We start from the raw sequence: 10,279 nt of genomic DNA, 5'->3' as shown, positions 1-10,279 counted from the left end.
GGGGGGGGCTCATTTGATGTACATTAGAGGGCTCCCCCCTTCCAGTGGTTAACCCTTCAAAGAGACTTCCTGCAGGCACGCAGGAGTCAGGTTATAGTCTTGCTTCACCCAATTGCCTAAGCCAATACCGCTCACATCTGTAACCAATAATGTTGTGGCCTTATTTATCCCATTAACCCAATATACTTGTTTTCGTGTGTTTTATTCTGGGGAAGCTTGGGGTCCGGGTCCTTGCCACGCATATGTAAGTCCATTGATTTCAATGGCTCCACTCTGACTATGGGGTTCCTCAGGCCTTCAGGCCCTGGGAGTCTTCTCAGGCCAAACCTCCTTGATTACTTTTGCCTGGGAGGAATGCTTGCCTGGAGGTGTGTGTGATTTTTACATGGCTGGAATGTAATCTATTGTAGAAAGGTAAGAGTCACACCTATTTGCCTTGTCCATTTTTACATGTGGACGCACCCTTCACTGTTATGCAATTCCCATTAGGAAATGCAACCCTCAGGGCTCAAAAGGGACCATGACTGGATATCACCCATGGAATGGCATCAGCTCCAAATCTTTTATAATGTAGAGTTTGGCCCAAATTCAGATAAGGAATGTATTTTATGACCAGTTCGTCTTCCTTTATCAGCCACGTGGGATAGCTAAGCAGCGCAATAGCCTTCCTTTTTCCTTTAATCCTGTGGTTGGGACAAGATGGCTGCATGGCATTTGAACCTAGGCCTAGATTAATCCTGGGCCCAGTGTATGGCACACACAATTTAGGCATAACTCCCCTCTCCGCATAGTCTGTGCCAAGGACAGGATTGAGCACTTGTACAATCTTACGTCCACCTTTTTGGGAGTAAACCTCATGGAATTCAATGGAAGTAACTTCTGAGTAGACATGTATAGAATTACACTGCCCATTGCTAGTGGAAGGTTTGAAGAGCTGTTGATACAGGACCCCTAAATGCCTTGCGTTAAGACGATGATATAATGGTTGATGTGGGATGGCTAATCTATTGGTGCTTTTGCTCACTAGCCTTACTGCCACTGCTGCTAAGGCATTTGTTAGCATTCTTGTTCACAGAATATTATAATTTCCCATGTTGTGGGTAGGGACTTTGTAAGGCGTTTTTGTCACACAATGTGACAAAACACTTGTCACCAGACAGTGCCATTGGAATTAAATGAATTAAATTGAAAGGCTGTGTTCTGGGAAAGATTTCCATCTGTAGCTATGGGGGCTGGAGTGGAGCATGGAGACGTGATGGTCCTACAACACAGTCTCTAACAAGACCAGAGTATCCCAAACATCAGGTAACAGGATTGTACACCAAGAAAGTTGGCAAGCCACCAAAGTCTGCATGTGGCGTGTGCTCAGGAAGACTTCGTGCTGTTCGCCCTAAAGTTCTTAAGAGGTTGTCAAAAAACAAAGAAGCATGTTAGCAGAGCCTATGGTGGTTACATGTGTGCTAAATGCGTTCGTGACAGAATCAAACAAACATTCCTTATTGGGGAACAGATTATTGTTGTCAAGGTGCTGAAGGCACAAGCGCAGAGTCAGAAATCAAAGTGATAATTTGTGTTGTCTGCCTAATAAATGATGAATTAACTTCAAAAAAGCCTGAATCAATACATTATAAAATTGGCTTCTTGATTTTGAATAAGAGAGATGTGGTGCAGTAGAGGAGGGAAGGCAGAGGCATTTGTTTTTATTTATTGAAAAACATTTCTAAGCTGCTTAATATTTGACAATCTCCAAGCAGTATACAAAAAAACATAGGCACCACAAAAGTCATAAAACAGTCTCATAAGAATAAAGAGGCATCATAAAATGAGTAGTGGTGCCCTCCCTGTGGAACGCCCTCCCATCAGATGTCAAAGCGATAAACAACTACCTGACATTCAGAAGACATCTGAAGGCAGCCCTGTTCAGGGAAGTTTTTAATATGTGACATTTTAGTGTATTTTTCATCTTTGTTGGAAGCCACCCAGAGTGGCTGGGGAGACCCAGCCAGATGGGCGGGGTACAAATAATAAATTATTATTATTATTATTATTAAGCAATTATTTTAAAAAAATAATAACAGGATATAAGTTTATGGGTCAAGGAAAGTCTGGACAAAAAGATACACCAGCCCCAGAACAATGACACCCTACCCACCTGCCTAGGAAATGCTGGCTCCTCAAATGCATTGGTGCAACCAGGTGGTTTTAGATCTTGGACTTAAAGGTCTTAGGGAAGGAATGGATCTTGAGATGGCCATGTGTATTACTTCAGTTGTGGAGCATACAATTAACATTTAAGGTTAAGGTAAAGGGACCCCTGACCATAAGGTCCAGTCATGGGTGACTCTCGGGTTGCAGCGCTCATCTCGCTCATCTCACTTTATTGGCCAAGGGAGCTGGCGTACAGCTTCTGGGTCATGTGGCCAGCATGACTAAGCCGCTTCTGGCGAACCAGAGCAGCGCACGGAAACGCCGTTTACCTTCTCGCCGGAGTGGTACCTATTTATCTACTTGCACTTTGACGTGCTTTTGAACTACTAGGTTGGCAGGAGCAGGGACCGAGCAATGGGAGCTCACCCCGTTGCGGGGATTCGAACCGCCGACCTTCTGATCGGCAAGCCCTAGGCTCTGTGGTTTAACCCACAGCGCCACCCGCGTCCCACACAATTAACATTTATCATACTGTATTTCCTTTCTCCCCACCACTCCATACTTTAGAACTGCTTCTACATTCTTTGTGTAATAGGGCAAGATTATTTGTCAGTCCTGATAAAAAATAAATACTCAGTTTGAACACGTGCATTTTCATATTTTAAACACATTAAATAGCAGTGTTATCTTGACTATAGAAATAAAATGGAGGAGGAGGCGGCAAAAGGCTGCTGTTGTAGTCAAGGTAGATGAATAAGGAGGAGGTGGAGCAGTTCTAGGACCCAGCAACTTGACACTACTGTGTCTTCTGCTTACTGGGCACTGGGACCAGAACTAGGCAGTGGAGAATGTATAACTTGTTGCTGAAATGGAGTACACAGGATGAAACAGTCAAATCGGCTATGATTAAGTGGGCACAGGATGTTGGGCATAACATCATGTCAGCTGACTGGGAATGGTTATGGAACACTGGTATTAAATTTACGGCATGTAATGCCTTAAAGGAAAATATTATGAAAATGGTTTACAGGTGGTACATGACCCCAGTCAAGCTGGCAAAAATTTATCATTTGCCCGATAATAAATGTTGGAAATGTAGAGAGACTGAAGGTACCTTCTACCACCTTTGGTGGACGTGCCCGAAGATTAAGGCTTTCTGGGAAATGATCTATAATGAAATGAAAAAGGTACTTAAATGCACTTTTTCTAAAAAGCCAGAGGCCTTTCTCTTGGGCATTGTCGGCCAATTGGTGTCAAAGAGGGATAGAACTTTTTTTATGTATGCTACAACAGCAGCAAGAATACTTATCGCGAAGTATTGGAAGACACAAGATCTACCCACTCTGGAAGAATGGCAGATGAAAGTGATGGACTATATGACATTGGCCGAGATGACAGGCAGAATCCGTGACCAACGAAAAGAGACGGTGGAAGAAGAATGGAGAAAATTTAAAAGTTATCTTAAGGACTATTATAAACTTAATGAATGTTAAAGTGTTGTGGTTTTCAGAAACAAAGGGATACAGTGATATAAGGCCAGAATATAAAGAGGACTAAGAGGATAGAGGTTGGAAAGTAATAATTGGGAGTTGCTATAAAATTATGGACATTGGGATGCAGAAAGGGGGGGTATGGGGAAGTCCAAGAAAAGAGGTTTATGAAAATATGTTATGAAATTATACGTGTATGTTTGTCTTTTTAAGTGTTTGTTTGTTCTCTAAAAAACTTTGTAAAACCAATAAAAATTTTATAAAAAAAAAAAAGAACTAGGCAGTGGAGGGAGAGGCTGAGCTGAGGCAAGGTAGAAACTTAGTCCTGAAATGTGATCTTTGAGATCTTCATGAATTATTCCTTTTCAGTGCAGTGGGGGATCCCTTTTGAATTTAACTTTTTCACCTTAAAAGATACTTTGGGGCTCCCTGCACAGGGAAGACTTCTGCCTGGTGCACCAGTCACCAATCACTGCAGCAATTTGATGGGAAAAGCCAAAGTTTGGGCTCTTTCCATGGAAATCATTCAGTGTGATCTTGTGAGTGGGGCTACTTCTTTCTAGGACCCGTGGGGACTTTCACACCCTGGCAAAGGCACTTGGGGCCCCACTCCAGAACTGGCTCTATGCTAGCCTTCGCCCACTTGGCTCCTTCCAGATGTTTGGGACTATAACCACCAGAATCTCCACCCACCATATCCACCCAGCATGCATTGGAGCCTGTAGAACCTGCATAAAATCACTTATAAATTTCTACACTTTTAAGTGGAGAAAGTGAGGGTATCCCAGCCTCCAGCCACCAGAGAAATAATGCTGGCAGTGAGTTGATTTTCATTTTTTAAAGAAAAGTCTTTGACTTGTCAAAATTCTTTCTTCAGTTCACTGAAGTTACACTTGCCAACATTTTTTTAATATATATAAAAAGTTTCCACGCTCATCAGAAGTCTTCTGTATACTTAAAAGAACCCCCCACCCCCAATCATTTTATTAAGAAAGCATATTTAACATTGTTTTAACAGAGTTACTGGATCAGTGAGTGCATTCATGCGGCTGCTTCCCATCTGCTTCTCGCAGATCTTTCATTTGGAGATGCATTGCAATAGAGCCGTGTGTAGTAGTGGCATTGTGCTACTTTTGCCCACAAAGAATGGACAGTTCAAAGGGTCAGCCTTAGCACGTTTGCCCCTAGCAGGGCCTAGATTTCAGAAAATGCTTTGGGAAAGCTGTTTGCAGTGTTTTGTGTCTCAGGCTAAAATAATCAAGAGGTGCAAAATTACTTTATATCTGATACAGGTTTTTTCCCCCCCTTACCTTGATAGTTCTATTTGGCCCAGAATTCTGGACAAAAGCCCTCTGTGTGGATTTCACTGTTAGGTGACTTTAAAAATCCACCCTGTTGTAGACTTAGAAACCACAATTAAGGCTTCCTTTTTGCTTATATTGGCAGACGGTTGTGTAGAAATGTAGGCTACAATCCCCCAGTTACCTGGGAGTATATAACATTGAATTCAATGAGGTTTACCTCTGACTAGACATGTATGGGATTTTTTGCTTTCAGTGGCCTAAAAAGTCCACTAAATTTCTCTCCCTAGGTGCTCTTAAGGTACTGGAAAAAGATAGCAACCCGATTATGTAGTGATGGAAAAGCCATTGTGTAAGTCCACTGAATCCTTCTATCTTTTAAGCAATGACTTAAAAATGCTTGAATAGCAGCCTGATATGTGGTCATGTCTTGTGGGAAGGCACTGCTGATTTAAAATCTCTGTGTGGAATATAGGTTTCATATGTATCTGGGGGACAGGAAACAATTCATTACAAGAACCTCATTGTCTGTCAGAATTATGTCAAGCTTAATGCCTTTGACACAGTCAAAAAACAGGGCCAGAAGAAGAAGAAGATGTTGCCAAAAGAAGAAAAACAGCCCTATCCAAGGCTACAGTCCTATATATGGGAATAAATTAAATTGATTTCAGAGGTTTAGCATGAGCAGAATCAGGCCTCAATGAGACTAAACCCAGTGTTGTGTAGTGGTTAGATTGTTGGACTATGAGCTGGGAGACTTGGGTTCAGTCCTCACTCAGCCATGAAGCTCAGTGGGTGACCTTGCCTTCCTGCCCGACTGTCAGCTATTCACAGCTGCCTCACTGGCCACTGTCAGTTTGATCTGCGGCAGCAGACTTTTCTTATGCTCGTTTACCCTGTCTTCACAGACAAATTGGAAAGTTCATACCTCTGATGCTTTTAGTTAGTGCTCTGGCAGAATCAGAAAAGCTACACTACTGTGTCATGTTACTATGCATCAGTAGGGCTTCTTCCCAGGTAAATGCATGTAAGGATTACACCATTGCAGTGCACAATGCTGTATAATGGTTACTCAGAAGTAAGTCCTACTGTGTTCAGCAGGGCTTGGTTCCAGGTTAGCTTCTTCCTGGAAGCAAGTCCTTTTATAGGTTTATTTCAGAGGACACATGCATACATGCATATAAGAATGCAGTTAATCACACATTGTCTTTTGCTTATATGTGAGGTTCTCTTTCCTTGCTTTATATCATTTTGCACAAGGCTTAGCTGGGGGGGGATGGGGACAGATGCCCCCCCCAAATCATGTACATAAAAATACTTAACTAACTGACCAATTGTGTCACAGATAACTCGGTTCTGTCCACCCCCAAACATAAAGCCTGCCCCTCCCAAAATAAATCCTGGCTACACCCATGCACAAGGTGGGGGGAGGAGTGAGGAAGACAAGCACGCAGCCACCCACCATGTACATTTTCATCCCCCCTCCTTTTTAAAAAATAATAATAGGAAAACCATGATTGCAATCTCCCATTTAAAACAGAAACAAAGGAGCAGTCCTGTGGGGCTGTTTGAAGACCAGGGAAATGGCAGTTTGAGAGAGGATGTTTAATCTGTCCCTCCCTTTCCCTGGTTTGAATCATATTTCTCCCTCCCTCCTGAAGCCACACAGATAATTTAAATCAGAGCAAAGGAGGACATTATTTAAAGCCTTCTCCCAAAGCACCACTTTCCCAGCATGCAAAGCAGCTGCCCCTCGGGCTGCCAGTTGATTAAAACAAGCAAACATGGGATATGCAGACACTTCTGCCCAGGGTATAGATTTCCAGTTGGCCATTATGCCCCATATGATGGGTTAACACAGATGGCACTTGGAGAGCTAAGCTAGACATGCACTTGAATGTTTAGCAAGCAGCTGCTGTGCCTTGTTTTCCCCTAGCTAATTACAGGGGTGGGAGAGCCCATTTTTCACTCTGAAGGCAGCATGCCGGAAGGAGAGGCTTATCTCTTCATTCCTCCACCAAGATTTGGAATGGAGATTGGGGACCCCTGCCTGGCTTAGCCTTGGGTAGGTTGGGAAGTCCCTTACTGATGCCAGTGGAGATTTCCCCCCCTAAGGCGCCTAGTTATGATAGGTGGGTGGAAAAGACTGATTTCCATTCCAATCTTGCTTGGGGAGTAAAGAGATAAGCCTCCTTGCAGGTTGCCTTAACAGTGAGAACTCTGCTGCTCCACCCTTATAATTAGTTAAGGATAAACAAGATGCACAACATTTTAGTGCATGCCTGGTTGGGTCCCATAGCTGCGATTCTAAGCACACTTACTTGGGAGGAAGCTCTGTGGCTGTAAACCAGACTTGCTTCTGAGTCAACATGCAAAGGATTGCATTACTTGCATCACCTTCCTAAACTGTTGCAGGATTTAAGCGATCAGTTGTCATCATGAATAGTGTTCATTTCCTCTCGCTGCTATTGGATGAAGAGGGAAATGAGCTGGTATATTAAACTCTATGCATTCCCACGCTCTCTGTCCAGAGACATGTTGCCCTTGTTACTGTTTTCTTAGGAAAGTGGTACCTCAGCTCCGTGTAATAATAGAAACGAGCTCAAGGGAAAAATGTTGAAGCTGAATGTTGATAAGAGAAATTTATGTGGAGGTTTGTGGATTTCTCATATCTCTCTGTTCCAGTTCAGAGCCAGGTTTGTGTCAGGCTGAGCTGGGAAGGAATGAAGATGGCAAGATCTGGCTAAAGGAAGCGATTTAATTCCGATCAGTTGCTTTTAGTTTGTTCACATTTAACACTCTTAAAATGACTGTTCTACAGAGCACATGTTTTGCCATGTTTTGTATGGCTTACTCCCAGATTTTTAGCTTGAATAAAGTTAACTTCATACTTCGAAACTAGAAAGCGGGCAGGCAGGGGATCCTGGAGAATCTGAAACTTAGTGCACTAAGGGGAAAATACATATTATACGAGCACAATGTTTACTCAGAAATAAATCATAATTTTATTCAGTGGGGCATATTCCAGTGTGGTGTAGTGGTTTGGCCTAGGACTGGCAAACCAGGGTTCAAATCGCCACTTAGCCATGAAGCCCACAGAATGACTTTAGGCCAGTCACTATCTCTTAGCCTGACCTAAGAGGAGGAAAGGTGGAACATAAATGTAAAAAATACATAAAGCTATGTGTGTCTAGGATTGCAGCCTAAGTCTAGTGTAGCTTGATATAGGGAAAGCCCTCCTTCAGTCAAGTATTTGGGCCTCAAATGCTTTAGGGGTCCATGCTTACATGGCATGGAGTCATATGGGTCAAGGGTCAAGTATACAGGTGGTTGACTGAAACCCTTCCAATGTATATCCCCACATCCTCACTAAAATTTATCCCAAGCAGTATGACTAGACAGTGCTCTGGACATCTTCACGGAAACTGTATTAATAGCACAGTCAAGTGCAGAACAAATATGAACCACTTTACTGGTAAAACACGCTGCAAAGGTCTTCTATCAGTATTCTGTCACCTCCAGCCTTTTTGTCTGATTTAAGTAACCATTTAGCTTTGCTGGAGGGTTACCTGTGGACACAATGGCAGCAGAGAAATGGGATCGCTTTGTCATCTTCACTGCCACAAAGTAGGCCTAATAATTTGCTCTTACGCGTTTTTCATAGAACACTACATTTACTTGTGTTCTAGCTGTTCTGCCTGTTTCACAGTACCTGTACACCGTAAGGAAAGTAGCTCACCTAGGAGAAGAATTCTCACCCTAAATCTTGGCTGCCTTGCAGCCATGCTTATTCATGAGAAAGGCATCGGGAGTAAACCCCAAGGAAAAATCCAAACCTAAGAGAAAGCCCCACTGAATTCCATAGGACTTACTTCTGAGTAGACTTTATTAGGATTGCAGCCCAAAGTACTAAGCCCCAAGGCATACAGTGGGACTTACCTCTGAGTAAACATGTATAGCACTATGCTCTGGAAGGCTGCAATCCTGTATACATCAATGTGGGAGTAGGCCCTAATGAATGCAGTGGTGCTTACTTCTGAGTAGACATGTACAGAACAAGCTTGTTACTTGACATTTCATATTCTTACCTGACACTTCAGCACTTTCTCTTGGGAGTGGGAGATAAAATTCCTGTTCGTTTTGGATTACATAGGCATACTAAGAAGCCAACTTATTTGCTATATTCATATCCAACCGTTTACTTCCAGGACCTCAAAGCAGTGTACAAAGAGTTGCAAATGGTGTGTCTGATCCAGACAGTGGCATACACCTGCTTAGTTGCTGTGTCCTGCGCCTTCAGACCTTGCCCTGGGCCCTGAACCACTACAAGAAATTCCCTATGCAGGGCAGAAAGCTTGAAGCAACTAAAAAACACATGTGTTGTTGATAGATGATGCTTAAGGCGAAAGACAAAAATAGGATTGACAACCATTGCAGTTCCCCTTTAACCTTCTCGCCAGGCTGTATGTAGCTGGAAACAGTGATATCTAAAGGCTTGTGGTCAATGCCATTTATTATGACCTGTTGACCTCCTCACTTGTTTTTATTCTGAGACTTGTTTCAACATTGTAGAACTCAGCACCATTTGCAGCTGTGGGTCATAGGACATACTTATTAATAAGGAAAACTAAAGGAAGAATAGCTAAATAGATAGATTTGAAACTGCATCTGCAGTTGTTCCTACGTTGGTGCAAGGAAGAGGAGGGGAAAGTAGGAAATTCATTTCAGATCAAGGGCACATCCAGACAGTTGGTATTTTGTGGTTAGGATTCTATGGTATACTGCCAAATTCAGGTTGCGCAATTAGTCAATCTTGGTGCTGTTGTGCAACAAGCCAACTTTATGTGACTCCTCTAATGTCCCAGTAAACAAATCAGAGGGAATGCTCAGTAAACAGTGGATTCAGTATAGCCTCCCTGCAAACTTTGTGCAAACTAATCAGAATACAGAATACAGGAAGTGAACCAAGATGAGGGACGCTTAACACACTTTCTTACAGAGACCTGTTGGTTACTGTAAGATGTTAACTGTGGGAACGAGAATAAAAGTGAGCATTTTACAACACTGAATTTGCCAACAATGAATCTTGCATGTCTGATTTTCTTTTCAGCAGCACATTATTTATTTGGTTCTAAATCTTATCTCAACAAGGTCATTCTGACCTAGCTAGGATTTCCATTTTCCTTTTAACATTTATGGTGGGTAGTTTGAGCAGAGCAGACTGCTAAAACAATTCCTCATACGAGCTTCACAGGAGAAAACCCAACGTTCGTTTGGATACAATGTGCAAATATGTGTTGAGAGATCAAACAAACTTTCAAGATTCTCAGAGCTCTTTTT

At 42.6% G+C, this 10,279-nt stretch overlaps 1 protein-coding gene across 1 annotated transcript in view; it reads left to right on the top strand.

The window, feature by feature from the left end:
* The first annotated feature begins 375 nt into the window (after positions 1-375).
* Positions 376-10,279, top strand: part of SULF1 (sulfatase 1) — a 116,509-nt gene continuing 106,605 nt past the window's right edge. Inside the window, exon 1 of the mRNA XM_083517562.1 lies at positions 376-414. The gene's annotated coding sequence lies outside the window, so the exon portion shown is untranslated. The remainder of the gene's footprint in view (positions 415-10,279) is intronic.

The sequence above is a fragment of the Podarcis liolepis genome, assembly GCF_965112155.1.
Source record: "Podarcis liolepis genome assembly, chromosome: 8".
NCBI lineage: Eukaryota > Metazoa > Chordata > Lepidosauria > Squamata > Lacertidae > Podarcis > Podarcis liolepis.
The sequence above is the reverse complement of the archived record's forward strand: the minus strand, read 5'-3'. Positions and strand labels throughout refer to the sequence as shown.